General features: G+C 52.4%; 1 pseudogene; it reads right to left on the bottom strand.

Moving 5' to 3' along the window:
* Positions 1 to 1,002: 1,002 nt before the first annotated feature.
* Positions 1,003 to 1,531, bottom strand: LOC118850244 (annotated as a pseudogene).
* Between the last annotated feature and the right edge of the window lie 10,187 nt (positions 1,532 to 11,718).

The raw sequence follows: 11,718 nt of genomic DNA, 5'->3' as shown, positions 1-11,718 counted from the left end.
CCTGGACTCTGCTCCCTCCTCCTTCCTCTGCAACTGTGCTCCCCTCCAACGCATCTCATCCTCATCCTCTGCCTCTCTGCTGGTCACCCTGGCTTCTGCCTTGCTTCTCTCTCTTTCTCTCTCCCTCTCTCCCACTCTCTCTCTCTCTCTCTCTCTCTCTCTCTCTCTCTCTCTCTCTCTCTCTCTCTCTCTCTCTCTCTCTCTCTCTCCTCCCTCCCTCCTACCTTGAGGAGCTCAGGTGGGCAAATTCAGAATCCCCAGAGATTCCAAACACTGCTCAGGACCCAGAGCCCTAAAAGACCTAGAGATCTCAGAGACCTCAAGACCCTACCCCTACCCAGAATAGATGTCTCTGAAGGAGGAAAGCGCTCTGTGATCAAAAAAATCTGTCCCAATAGCACCTGAAATTCAGACTCTCACAATTGTAACGTTTGTAAGGGTCATGTCCACTGCATCCAACTCATGGAAGACCCTCCAGTTAGAGTGCTCTGTCCTGAGGTCCAAGGAATTAGTCACTGGACAAACAAGTCTATGTGAGGAGACACAAATACTTGAACAAAAGGTGAGCAAGACTAGCAGGCTACAATCTAGAAACTGAGGAAGAATTTTTGTTGGAGACAATGATTTAATCCATCATTCTTTATTTTAAGGTTCCTCCCAGTCCCAACATTCCCTCCCCCAGCTCTGACCTCCCCTGTTCTAAGGCACTTTCCAGCTCTGACATCTCTATTCTAAGGCACCTCACAGCCCTGACATCCCCTGTTCTAAGGTTCCTCCCAGCTCTGACATTCCTTGTTCTAAGTCTCCTCCCAGCCCTGATATCCCTTGCTCTCAGGCCCCTCCCAGCCCTGACATCCCCTGTGCTAAAGCCCCTCCTAGCTCTGACACTCCCTGCTCTAGGACTTCTCCCAGCTCTGACATTGCTTGGGGGGTGTGGGTTGGTTTTTTTTTTTTTTACACTTCAGTGACCATTTTATTGACCTTTTATTAGAAAACAGGCCTTTATTTGCTAGGAAGGATGATGCCATTGTATATCTGAGGGTACTAGCTCATGGCTTCCTCTTTGCCAAGTCTGGGTTTGGCCCTGATGCTGCTTGCCCTAAGGGGCTTCCCTGTAACGTTGAACCTGGGCCTTCCAGCACCACACAAACGTCCAAGCTGTAGATGTCAGCGCCTGGGCTGTATTTAATCCCCAGATCGATCTGCTCTCAGAACCCAAAGCCAAGGTTGTCAGCGAAGTTATTTTTCCTGACGTTGTATTCCCTCGCCTTCAGCCCCTTCTCCAGAATCTCTTCAGCTTTGGCTCCACAGACCATAGAACAAGCTGCCATCTTCTCATTTCTCCAGGTTCCAAAAGATCTGACAGTACAGTGAGCTCTGGAGAATAGTGGGGTTTGTTGGGGGAGCTGCTGCATCACTCTGGCTGCCAGGGCAGCTGGTCCCCACTCTCCCCAACACAGATGCTATGGCGGACCTTTCAGAGGCTCAGTTCCGGAATGGGGTTTTGCTTTTCACCCTGATCTCACGCCATGGTGGCAAACCAGAAGAAAGGATGTTGCCTGTTCCAGGCCCCTCTCAGCTCTGACATTCCTTGTTCTAGGCCCCTCCCAGCTCTGACACTCCCTGTTCTAAGGCCCCTCCCAGCAAGATCACTGAAATCTGTGTCAAGAGACCTGTGTTCAAGTCCTCCCTCTGGCTCGTGATTACTCCATATCATTTCACCATTTGTGTGCTTGGCTGAATTGTTGCGAGGAAGAGCTTAGTAAACACAATAGGGGATCACACGCAGGGGACCTTCATGAGGCAGCATCTCCCTGGACAGCTTTCCCCTGGCCCACATTTCTTGTTCCAAGGTGCCCCCACTAGCCATGAGCTCCCTGGGAGCAGGGATTCCTTGACATGGTGCCTGCCCTCGTGGAGTTTGCAGTCTATATGCAGTTATAATATTCACAGATAAATAGGGAGTGCCCAGGAGCTCATCCTTCCTTCTCTCATGCCATCATCACCATCATGATCCACTACAAATGTTCCATCCTGGCCCAAATCCTCCTGGAGCCGCCGTCTGGACCACTCCTTTCACTCTCAGCCTTGTATTATACTGTATTGAACGTGCTCTAGATCCTCCCCTCCCCCACCCAGACGGTGAGCTGCTGGAGGGCAGGGACTGTGTGCTGCTGGTGCCAAGAGCAGTCTTTTGTATACAGTAGGCTCTTAACAAATGTCTGCTGAATGAAGAGAGAATACATTGAGTGCCCACATCCACACATGGGTATTCGTGGATGTACACCCATGAGGATGAACATACACTTGCCCATGGTCCTCCAGGATAGCTCTCGAAAGCTTGTGCATCTGCAGCAGGGAAGGGACCCAGAGCCCCTAGTACCCCTGCCCATTTTATAGATAAGAAACTGAGGCCTGTTAATTGGGGTTAAATAACTTCTGTATGGTCGAGTGATGAGATTGAAATGGGGCCAAATCAGGTTGTACCCCATCAGTGGGCAGATTCCTATATTCTCACCAGATCCCAGAGAGATCAGTGCAATCAACTTTCCAATGTCCACACTGGCAGGAAAACATAGCACCTAGAAGCCTGGGTCCTACCCAAGAGCCAAGCTGAACAACCCCCAACTCAGGACACCATGAAATAACTGAATCAGCAGAATCGGGGAACCAAGAGAATCCAAATCATCAAACTGAGAGAATTTTTAAAATCATTGAATCCTGGAATCAACAGAATCTGAAAATTATCAGGTCAATAGAATTTTAAAATCACAAATCTTGGAATCAACAGAATCAGAAAATCACGGAATCAGCATTTTAAAGCTAACCATTTCACTCTCAGCATCCCAATAGCATCTCAAACTCAATCCATTCAAAATCAAACTCATCTTTTTCCTCCTAGCTCTCTTTCCCAAACTCTCTTTTTCCATAGAAGATCCCTCAGTCTTCTCAACCTTAGAGTCATGTCTTTGGAGACCTCGATGGCCACCTCAGCACAGACAGCATTCATCCCACATCACACCTGATGGACTTCGAGCCCCTCAAACTCAACCTCTCTCAGATGAAGCCCTTCACAGACCTCTTTCCCAACCATCTCTATATCTCTTCATGGCACGACCAACCTCCCAAGTTCCCAGGCTCATAACCTTGGAATCACCTCTGACTCCCCCAGGGTCCTTACCCACCTCATGACCTCAGTAGCCACATCGTATCATTCCAGGTTCCAGAATCTCTCTCCTCTTCATCCCTTCCTCTTCCCTCCAGCTGCCCCCACCCTGCTCCAGACCCTCATTCTCTCCCACCTGCTCCCAAGAGAGCCCAGCTCCTACCTGTTCCGAGGAAGCCTAGGGTGGGTTGATGGGTCAGTGGCCAAGCGGGAAAGAGCCTCAAAGGATATGGATTGCACACCATCTTGATGCACCAGTTCCGAGGGCTGGTGGTTTGCCGGAGACAAAAAAAGACCACGGGGGCCAGGTCCGGGTGCGGGATGTCAGGGTCAGTGCTGGTGCCAGGATCCTGGGCCGGTGAGGAAGGTGGCGTCCGTGGTTGGGGCTGCTGCTCCGTGACTCCAGACTCCAAGGCAAGATCCGGGGCTGATGACACAGGGGGCAGAGGGCTGGGATTCCAGGCAGCGGCAGGCAGAACACACTCCGCCATGTCAGCACTGAGCAGGGAGCCCTGGAGGAGACCCAGAGAGGGAAACGCATGAAAAGGACACTGTCCGCTACAGCAGCCCCTTCAGAGGACCAAAGCAACCACCATCTCACAGCCCAGGCCAGATTGTTCAGCCAGCTAAAGAGCCAAAGCCCTAGTGGAGAATTCAAGAACCACAGAATGGAAGCTCTAGGAAGGCCCTCAGAACAGGGGATATTGGAGCTGGGAGGGCCCTTAGAACACAGGAGGCCCTTAGAACACAGGAAGCCCTTAGTACAAGGAATGTCAGGGCTGGGAATGATCCTAGAACATAAGAATAATGGTATTGGAAGGACCATTAGGGCACAGGATGTTGGCCTATAGAACCACAGTGCAGTTAGGAAGATTAGAATTTAGAAAGGCTGACCCAGAAGGCTTGGAGGCCGTGATGAGCACGTACTCATCTGTCCTTAAGAGAAGTGCCCACCCCATCAGTCCTCCAATGTCTATCCTCTTGCCTTCTTTCCCAACCATCTGTTCTTCTCCCCAGGGGCCTGGCCTTCTAGGGGCCCATGGCTTGAAGGAGCAGCTCTTGGGGGGAGGGGCCACATGCGCCCTCTTGGGAGAGGTGGAGAATGCAGTTGTGCCTCAGTCAGATAGCTCTTCTTACTTCCCATGAGTGAGCAGGCCACTACCACCCTCCTCTTGCCTCCCGGAACTGAGCAGCCTGGGCCCCTACTTCTTAGAGGTCTCCAACATCAACTGTGGCTGGCTGTGCCCTGACCCATTTATCACTGAACAGGCCTTTGAGATGAGTGGGCCAACTACACACACTCACACACTCACACTCACACACTCACACACACACACACACACACACATACACACACACTCTCACACACACACACACACACACACACACACACACACACACACACCAGATGAGAAAACTGAGGCTTGGAGAAGAAAAATGAGTTGACCAGGGTCATCCCCTGCACACAGAGCCCTGAATCTTCCTGTCTCTCTTGGCCAGGGGGCAGAGAGAAGGGAGTGATGGCTCTCTTGGCCAGGGGAGCCACAGGTAACTCTCCTCCAGACCTTTAAGGTTCGCATAGGCTTTCCTCACAACGGCCCTGTGGTGAGCAAGGATCATTTCCCCATTTCAGAGACGAGAAAACTGAGGCGCAGAGAAGTCAGACTCACTTGCCATCACATGGCTTATCCAAGGTGAAGCAGGGATTGGAATGCAGGTCCTTCGGGAGAGACAGTGGCAAAAGCTTTGAGTCTGGAGTCAAAGGACCTGGGTTTGAATCCCTGCCCGGCCCCTCGCTGCCTGAGTGGCCTTGGGCGAGTCTCTCTACTTTTCTGGGACTGTTTCCTCCTCAGGAAAAGGTTGACTTAGACGGCCAGCAAGGTCCCTTCCAGCTCTATGGACCCATGCTCATGATGCCTTAGTGGGAAAATGTCAGGCTGGGGCAAAGATAGAGACCCAACATGGTGCCCTGCCTCTCCCCACACCCAGACACCCTAGACTGGCTCAGGATCAATCAAACAAATAACGAGCACTAATTAATCACCCGCTAGGTGCCAAGCACTACATCCTGGATAGTCAGCCTTGGAACCAAGAAGACCCAGGTTCAAATCTTATCTCTGACGGGCAGTGGCTGCATAACCTTGGACAAGTCACTCGCTCTTGTCATGCTCTTGGCAACTCTCTGAGAAACCAATTTGCAGAAGAGGTGCTAATCCACACTGGTGGAGGGTGTTTCCTCACTGGGAATCCCCTGTTTGTACCAGTGAAATCACAGGTGTCAGGCTGAGTGCTGGGCTGGCACTGGGCATGGAAGGGGAAAGGAGAGTGCCCACGGGGAGATGCAAAGGGGCACAGCCTCGAGGACCCTCCATTCCATTGGGGAATCAAGAACAGTGATGATGATACCCAGCAGCAACATGGGTGCAGAGTACTGTGGGCCTCACCATGACCCTAGGAAACTAAGGGGATTGACCGGCCCAGGGTCACACTGCCAAGTATCAGAGGCAAGATTTGAACTCAGGTCTTCCCGATTCCAGGTCCACTGCTCTCTACTGATTGGCCAATTCTAACCCAAGAACAAGACAGAAGAAAATCTGCACACGTCCTCCCCCTACAAACACACTGCCCTCCCCCATCTGCTCACCCATTTCTCACACCCACATTCATGGGCCCCACCCCACATAGGCCCCCTGCATACACCTCCTACCCTCACCAGGCACCCTCAGGAGGCCCCCTCGCTCCCCACCTCTCTGTTTATCCCAGCCAGCAACACCTCATATTTAGCCCTACACACACACACACACACACACACACACACACACACACACATTTGCCCTCCTAATACATATTGGTTTCATACACACACATACACACACACACACACACACACACACACACACACCAACCACTCCTTTCTAGTCCCAAGTAAACCATAGCCATGGAGGCAGCTTCCCCACCTCCAGATGATGGCCTGCAGACCTGGAGATCAGGGCCCTGGGGGACCTAAGCTTCACCCAACCCTTCACTCAGGGCAGTTGGGGCATTCCCAGGCCCACATGGAAACCTACATGGCACAGTGGGCTTTAGGATCCAATCCACCGGCTCTTCCTCTCTGCCTCCCCCAGCTCTGCCCTGGGGGCCTCGTCTCTGACCAGTTTATAGCTCAAGGCAGCCCCCTAAATGCTCCAGGGTCTGTTCCCCCTCAGGATCTGTGCCAGGACAGTGGACACATCAGCCCTGGCTCTGGTCTCTTCTCCTGCCTTGGCGCACCTGGCTGGGCCAGGCCCCCCTTCTTGGCAATGTCCCTGATGGCTCCTGCCTGTCCTTAGCTCCTGCTCCGCGCCAACCCACGCAGAGATGATGCGATTTCTCTCCCTATTAGTGTAAACCTTCCACGTCAGAAGCAAGTTGCTGCTTCTGCCCAGAGCAGAGGAGGGAGAAGGAGAGGGAGAAGAAAAGGGCACACTTTGCCGGTGTCCCTGAAGGCTTCGGGGCAGACCACTCAGCAGGTGGCAGCTGGAGGCCAGAGGGCACTGTGGGAGGAAAGGCCAAAGAGGACACACCTGGACCAGCACTAAGGAAGCCCAGGGAGGGCCTGGGCATCACCCCCTGGGCCTGCCATGGGCCTGACTGCACAGTCCTCCTGTTGGCGCAGCTTCAGCAACCTTCTGCTGTTTTGTGTTTGGGAAGGAGCAAACCCCACAGTGCACCTTGGACCTGTGTGTGCTGCCCAACATAGGCAAGGGTCTATGCACACATACATATACATCCATGTGGGAATTGGAAGCATTTGGCCCATGGGTGTTCATTCATCTGTGTGTTCACAGGACTTGTGTGTAGCTGTGGGTGAGTGCATGTCGACCTTGTGGCTGCTCAGTCACATATGACACTGGGTGTGTCTGTCATGTGCATATATATGTACATATACACATATCCATGTTGGGGGACACAAACACATGGAAGGACCAGTGCCAGGAGCACAGAGCCTTGGCTGCAGCAATCAGCATTCAGGGAGGGTTATATTCCTGCTTGGGTCACCACAGAACATTACAGCCAAGAGGGGCCTCAGAGACCATCAAGTTCACCCTTTTCACTTTAGAGAGGAGGAAACTTGAAGCCTAAAAAAGGGAACTGACTTGGCCAAGGTCATGCAGCAAACTGGGCCCAAATCTCCCAAGTCCCAGCTGAGAGTCCTCACTCTACCTGTGCGTCCCCTGCTCTAAGGCCCCTCCCAGCTCTGACATTCCTTGTTCTCAGGCCTCTCCCAGTTCTGACATCCCTATTCTCAAGTCCCTCCCATACCTGACATCCCCTGTTCTCAGGCCCCTCCCAGCTCTGACATCCCCTGTTCTCAGGCCCCTCCCAGCCCTGGCATCCCCAGTTCTCAGGCCCCTCCCAGCCCTGACATTGCTTACCCTAAGCTCTAAGACACACAGAAGGATCCAGGTCAAGCATGAGCATGGAGCCTGATCCTCACCTCCAAGCAGCACATCAGAGCTGGGAAGGGGCCTTAGAACAGAGAACGTCAGGGCCGAGACAGACTTCAGTGGGTATCCAGTCTACACCCATAGCTCCACGGAAGCTGAGACCTCTAGGGGAGACAAATCCACCATATTCCAAGAGAATTCGTACTACTTCTGGTAAATCTAGGCTAAAGCCAGGCTCAGCCACCAGATGAAACATGGCTGGGATTAGGAATTACTGTCTTGGAGCACTGGCTACCAGTCATGAGACAAGGATTAGATGGTTGGCATACACCCAGCAGGCATTTCCCAAGTATCCCTGGGTGAGGCTGAACACTAGGCCCAGGAGCCCTCACCCGCCATTTTGGGCCTAGGGAAGACTAAGTCCCAGTATCACAGGACCCCAGAACTTTGAGTTAGAAGACAGCCTTGAGGCTGTCTAGTCCAACCATTTCCTTTTACAGTGGGGGAAACTGAGGCCCAGAGAAGGGAAGGAACTTAGGAGCACAGCTGGTCCTATCCTCTCCTTTAACAGAGGAGGAGACCGAGTCTGATGGGTGAAGAGAGGCCATGGGACAGTCAGGGCCTTGAGCCTAAGCCCAGGGGTTTTCTATTCTACATCTTCAACTTCTCTCTGAGATCCCCAGGCCTCAGAAAAGGGAAAGGACTTGGTCAAGGTCACACAGCTGGTTGGCCACAGAGCTGGGAGGGACCCAGGTCCTCACTCCCAGCCTGGAGCTCATTCCACAGGACAAGTCTTTAGGCCTTTGAGGAAACCCTCATGTCCCCCAACATCTTTCCTTCTCCAGGGAAAATGTAATATTTGTAAAGTGTTTTGTAAATTTTAAAATCTCTAGATAAATGCATGATTATTATTCCAAGATAAAACCCCCACTTCCTCCAGGTCCCTCCTCACCCATCAACCAGACACATCTTAAGAGTGTTAGTGAGTAAAAATTAACTTATCCTGGGGAGGGGGAAGGGGGAACCCAGCAAAGGACTAGCAGGCTACTGGCTCTATTCTCTCCAACCCCAGTTCCATCCCTCCCTCTGGCAGCAGAAACTATGAAGAGCCCCTAATTGTGGAGCCAAATTGCCAAACCCTGGAAGTGGCAGGGGCATCTGGGGCCAATGCCCCCACTCCCAGGAGAAAGTGGCTGCCCTTACCATGCATGGCCCAGGGGACCACCATAAACCAAGGAGCATGGAGGCCTCTCTTGACAGCCCACAGGTCACCTTTGGCTTGTACATTCTACAGAAAGCTTGCCAAGAGCAGACAGGGCCAATAACGGTTCTGTGGAACCAAAGTCAGCTCTATTCCCACAGGAAATACTTGGGGGGAAAGGACAGAACATGACTGGAAAGTCAAATGGAAACCAGTTTTCCACCTGGGCTAAGTACACTGGGTTGGTGTACGGAGTGGAAGGATACATGGGTGCCACAAAGGAAGAGGCAGACAGGTCCAGCCTTGGTGGGAAGGAGGCAAGCCAGACTCCTCACTTCCCATCTGCTCTCTCTGGTCCAAAAACCCAAAGGGGTCAGAGGAGGAGGAGGAAGAAGAGAATCAAAAAGACAGAAGAGGGAACGTGCCTCTGGGGAGGTTCAGCCTGGGCATGTCCCCACCTCCAGACTAGGGGCGGCCTGGGAGGATCATCCCATTGTAGGGAACCAGGCCTCCTCCTAGGGTCCCCTTCCACCCCTCAAAAGGCAGGCCAGGGCTACCCGCCGGGCCATAAGAATCCCATAGACATGGGTGGCAGACTCATGACACCGAATCCAAGGATCCCCCCAACTTATGCCTAGGAGCCCCACCCCACCCCCAGCCACACTGCTCCCTCCCATTCTGCCCTTGCCAGGTCTCTTACACTCAATGCCTCCACATACACACACACACACACACCTGGGAAGGAGCCAGTGCTAAAGATTTGGAATATGTGTGTACAGCTTGTGTACCGTCTAGGAGGCCCCAGAACAAAACTCAGCACTGGCAGGGCTTTAAGGGTAGCTGAGGTTGGCAAGCTTCTGGGGGGAAAGAGAAGGGGAAGGATCTGAGGAGGGAGGGGAGTTATGATCAGGGAGGAGGAGGCCCAAGAAGGGAGGGGCCTCCAGGAAGAGGAGGGGACTAAGGGGAAGGGAAGGAGTGGAATGCTTTGAACCCGAGCCTGCTAAGTGAATGCTTTTTCCTTCATTCATTCAAGGCAAGGGAGGTAAGAAGAACCTCAGGACAAGAGACTGGAGGAAGTGTAAAGAACATTGGCCATGGAGGCTGAAGACCTGTGTTCAAATCCCACCTTTCACCTACAACCTGAGTGTCCTAAGTGCTGGGGATTCAGAGAAGGCACATAAGCCCCTGCTTTCAGGAGTTTGCTGTTGATTGGGGGCAGCCAGTATGCTAACAACTAGGTACAAGCAAGATACAGACAGGATTAGTCAGAGGGAAGGCACCAAGATCCAGGACAGGCTAAGACTCCTTGCAGGTGGTGGGACTTTAGGGGAGACTTTAAGGAGAACTCCTCCAGCCAGCATGCCAGGGACCCCGGGGCTGCAGTGAGGAATTCTGGGAGCTGGGCAAGGAAGATGGATGTGGCCTGTGGAGGGTCAGGGCTGTGCTTGGCTAGAGCCTGGACAAGAGTCGTACAAAGTCCTTCCCAGGCCCAGCCAAGGGAGGGGAGATAAGACAGGCGGTAAAGGCATTGTGGTTCAGTGGAAACAATGCCGACTTTGGAGTCAGAAGAGCTGGATTCAAATCCTGCCTATCTCCTCCTAGCTATTCGACCCTGGGCAAGTCACTTAACTTCTCAGGGCCCCATTCTCCTCATCTGTGAAATGAGGGGTTTGGACTACATGGCCTCTCAGGCTCCCTCCAGCTCTTAAATCTTTGAGCCTCTGAGAGCTAGCTGGCTATAAACTCCTGGAAGACAGGAAGCCTATCTTATTTAAGCCCTGAGCTCAGGGTTCTGCACTCAGGAGGTGCCTAATTGGTGTGTGCAGGATCAGAGAGCTAAGCATCTAGGAAGCCTGCCTTCCCGTGGGCTACCTGGAGGACCCCTGCCCCAGATCTGACTGTGGAAGGCCACTGGGGCCACTCACAGGAGAAGACAAAGAGGTGTCTCTATTTCTCCATTTATTTCTACATCCATGTGTGTCCCTCCCCAGCCTTCACAAGCCTCAAATTCTCCCTCAGCCTCTAAGTCCCCATCGGCTGCCTCCAGGTCACGAGGATGTATCTTTGATCTAAGGCTGAAAAACAGTGGAATTTTTTTAAACACCTTTCAGTCCAAAGGCAGAACTATGTCCTCCACCAGGATTCCTCCTGAGATGATGACCAGCTGAGACGGTGGGGGTAGGTGGGAGAGAACTGGAGGTATGCACCACACACACACACACACACACACACACACACACACACACACACACACACGCGAATATACACATACACACACATATACATGCACAAACACATACACATATACACACACATACACACACATATATAGACACACACACACACACACACACACCATCTAAACAAATTAGTCACTTTTCTGATTTTTCCAAAAGGGAAAGTTTTGAAAGCCACGAGACTACATTAGCTCTGTCCCCATAAGAGATGGCAGGGTTCGGGAAATGTGTTTGGCAAGCTAATCAGGTTGGTGCAGGAGGCCAGAATTAAGTGAAAGCAGCATCTTGGAGGTTTGGAGATAGACATTGGTAGGGGGGCTTGTCCCCCCACCATCCCTGTGACAAACCACCAACAACACTGAATCTGGAGTCAGAGAACCTGGGTTCCAAGCCCAACTCTGACCTTGTGCAAGTCACTATGTTCTCTGGGCTTCTGTTTGCTCCTCAGTTAATAAGGAGATGGGCCTCAGAGGTCCCTCCAGCTGTAGATCTGGGGTCCTGTGTGTGACCTTGGGCAGATGGCCTCACCACCCAAGTCTCAGCCTCCTTATCTGTAAAATGAGGTTGGACCAGAGAACCTCCGAGGTCCCTTCCGATGCTGGGTACAGGATCCCCTCGTCTTAAGCAGAACACTGGATTGTAGAGAGTGGCGCGCGCGCGCACACACACACACACACACACACACAC

This window comes from Trichosurus vulpecula, chromosome 5 (genome assembly GCF_011100635.1).
Source record: "Trichosurus vulpecula isolate mTriVul1 chromosome 5, mTriVul1.pri, whole genome shotgun sequence".
Lineage (NCBI taxonomy): Eukaryota > Metazoa > Chordata > Mammalia > Diprotodontia > Phalangeridae > Trichosurus > Trichosurus vulpecula.
The sequence above is the reverse complement of the archived record's forward strand: the minus strand, read 5'-3'. Positions and strand labels throughout refer to the sequence as shown.